Source organism: Triticum dicoccoides, chromosome 4A, assembly GCF_002162155.2.
Source record: "Triticum dicoccoides isolate Atlit2015 ecotype Zavitan chromosome 4A, WEW_v2.0, whole genome shotgun sequence".
NCBI lineage: Eukaryota > Viridiplantae > Streptophyta > Magnoliopsida > Poales > Poaceae > Triticum > Triticum dicoccoides.
In genome coordinates, this window is record NC_041386.1 from 136,184,612 (window position 1) to 136,188,504 (window position 3,893).

Sequence of the window (3,893 nt, forward strand, 5' to 3'; positions counted from 1 at the left end):
ATGTGGTTGCATCGTGCCAATAATTTATGTTGGAGTACTTTTTTGCTCATTTTAGTCGTAACTCTTTCCAATGAGCAACTTTTTCCTTCATGGTTTGCTATGTCGGTGGCTTTGAGGGCCAAGTCCTTAAAAGTGATTGGTCGCACCCCTTGTAAGTGCCAGGCCACACTTGGTAGGAGACTGGAGACATCCATATTGTGCCAACCTCTATGAATTGTCACACTGAGGCTTAAAGCTCTTCACCTAACAATAACTTGGAAAGCAATTTTGTACAACTTTTCCTTTGTATATGCCAATTTGGGAAAACATGCGACATTTTTTGTGTTGCAAAATATCCAAGAAGGACATCTTGCAATTTTTTTGCCGAGTCTTGATCAAACATGGTTGTAACTTTATTGTAACAAGGACACAATTAGTTCTAATGAAATTTGAACGTTTGTCAATAGTATATATAGCTTTGCTACATGTTGAATCTTGGTACACGACAACTATATAAGCTATATGTTAACATTCGATTGGAAAAGCAGTCAAACTACCATATGGAGGGTATGGTTTGACATATCTTGGCTCGTTGGCATGCTATGTCTCCATATATTGAGCCTTAGCTTGCTGGGAAATCACATATTTTATTATCTCAAGAGTGACACAAGAAGGTACATAATTCTCTTTTCTTGAGGATGTGTTATTTATTTCGAAGATATGCAGATTCTTCCTAGTTTTAATGGAGGAAAATATTTAATTGAGATAATTTCTCCTCAACAGAAGTCACTCCTCAACCCGTAGAATTTGTTCTACATGAAAATTGGCATAACCATATGTAACCTGAAGGTCACTTGGTTTGATGTCTGGTTGCACTACATTGCACCCTTAGGATTATATACCATATGAAAGATCATGGTATGAGCTCATCCACAACTTTTTCATTGAGAAATTCGGAAGCATGTGTATTGATAAATTTTAGGATATGGCAAGATTGGATTTATCGCCAACCTGTTGGGAGGATTTCTTTTGATTATTTTGGACAAATTTTGATGGGTTTGCCCCCAGTATTTTAGGATATGGCAAGAATGGATTTATCGCCAACCTGTTGGGAGGATTTCTTTTTCTTTTTGCACTAGATATTGAGTGTGCATTTTCCCCATGTGCCATCGGATATATGCTTCACATGTAGCACCCTTGGATGATGGTGCCCCTGTCCCAATGCTCTTGATTTACCACCATATTTTAATGGTATACCTTTTGTATGTATTTGTCAAGTTGATCATATTTATTGACTATTATTTTTTGTTAATTCACATGACCCTTTTTTTTAAATGATGATGCTATTAGTTTGGTGTCTCGCTAGACTCATGAAAGAGTAGGCTTTTTTATACATAGAATATCCATGCCTATACTTTTATCTTGTTAAGCATTAGAAGGTTATTTCAACGACCTAACTTATGTTGATATGGCATTGGCTCATATGTTTGAAATTGATTGTTCTTTAACTTTCTACGATTTCATAGAAGATATTGTTTGTTGTTAACATATTTCTGTTCAAAAGAAACAAAGGAGCGTAATTGATCCTTTTTTCGTTTCGGTGGTACTCCCGGGTGGGCTTTAGCCACTTGATTATGAGTGATTCTTCTGCTATTTTCTAGAAACACTTCTAAAATGTAGATCAATCATTATGTAGGCTGACAAGACAGTGATTTTTTACGCATACTTGCATTTCCAATTTGAGCCAGTGAGGCAAGTTTTGGCGAAATATTATTGCTCTTGCACCTTTTGCTCGAGAGAATAATGTATGCTTGCAGTTTTGTCTCTTGAAGCATCAGAGCACTTTTAGACATATGGTTATTTAATTTGATGTTAGGAGTATTTACTCCTAGATGCACACGTTTGAACTTCAAATTTTTGATGAATATTTTATTTTCGTTGATTTTTTGTAGCACGGTTTATACTCTTAAGATGTTAGACTATATATAATTTTTTTGTACATTTGGCTAACAATCCACATTCATGTTGCCTTGAACATCTTACTATACTCATGTGATTCAGAGTATTTTATTTTACGTAGCTCATGTTGTAGGGTTTGATGTACCCTAGCCTCATGATGCAGTATGCATGTTTATATACACAATGAGCCTCGAGATGGACGGTCTCCTCAACAACATGATGTATTTCGTTTTGTTTAGTGGCCAAATGATTTCAAAAGTCAACAATCTCTTCCCACTTTTGTTGAAGGGCGAGATGCACTTTACCCATGTATTCCTCGATAGAGGTTTTGGCATTCACCCTAAATATAAAAGGTGATATGTATGTAACATTTGTGGATGCCTTCAACCTTCAAAGCTATTGTGTTTCGCTAGCCTTGGACATCTTTGGATGAATTTGTCCTTAGCATATTGGATAACGTAAGGTTGATTTTCCCCCAACCTCCTAGGGTAGGATCTTCATGTGCTTGCATAAAGTTATATATGGGAGTGATGTAGATGAACATCCCTCTCGCGCGCCATGGGGTACCCAGAACAAATTTCCATTTACACGTCTCACAAGTCCTACATATTAGGAGATCTTTGGATCTAATATTCGCCCAAAATCTATGGAGAATAGTTTTAGGAAGTCATGCTTAGTACTATAGGAGATTCAGGGTAAAACTTGCTCCCTGCACTCTTTTGAATCTTCTCCCATGAACTTCCATATTTATTTACTTTCAGTGGAGTTGCATCCGTTTGGGGTTGTCGAAAACTTTTTGAGCATGGTGGTGCTCTTTTATGACACCACCTTCTTGGCGCTAGTATCCCATTTGGGCCCATCATGGAAGTAACAAACAATATTCAAGCATAGAGATCATCATGGAGCACACATTCCTTCTTCAAAATTGATAGGAATGAGTCATTCTCATATTTGTGTTTCATTTTATTTTGCCTTTTATTATATAGCATTTTACTTCGCGATGGGCAACTATGTCATTCTTTATGTTCCACTCATTGTTATAACCATTTACACAACAATTTTTTATGTCTTGAGTAGTTGAAGCATGGTTCGTATTTTCTTAGTGCACCACACCTTACACTAATCACATAAATTTGCTCACGTTGACCATAGTTAGCTCGTAAGGTATTTGAACCATCAGTTTATTTCTATTTGTACTACCATTGTTTAGACTCGTAAGATATTGGCGTAGTATATTTTTATGTCGTAATTTATACTCGTAAATTATCGGAGTAAAATTGCTATATTTTATCACAGGGTTTAAGCTCCTGGGCTTTTGGAGTAAATTTTATTTACATGACATAATCTATACTCATGTTATTTCAGAGTTTGTTTGATGATTTTTCTGCATCACAGTTTAGACTCGTAAGTTGCTGGAGTAATATTTTCTTTATATATGCCATAGTTTATACTCATGAGGCATTGGAGTATATTTTTATGTCACAGTTTATACTCGTAAGTTTATTCGAGTGATAGATTTTATGTCACAGTTTAAACTCATAAGTTATTGCAGTAAAATTGCTATATTTTATCACATGGTTTAAACTCGTGAGCTTTTGGAGTAAATTTTATTTATATGACACAATCTATACTCACGTTATTTCGGAGTTTGTTTGATGATTTTTTTTGCATCACAGTTTAGACTCATAAGCTGTTGGAGTAATATTTTCTTTATATATGACATAGTTTATACTCATGAGGCAATGGAATAGCTTGACGATTTTTTTCATCACAGTTTATACTCATAGGCCGTTGGAGTTTTTTTTGTGTGCCCCAGTTTATACTCTTAAGGGTACTGAGTAGCTTGACAATTTTTTTGCATCACAGTTTATACTCGTAGGTCGTTGGAGTATTTTTTGTCTGTGCCCCAGTTTATACTCTTGAGGGTATGGAGAATCTTGACGATTTTTTCCATC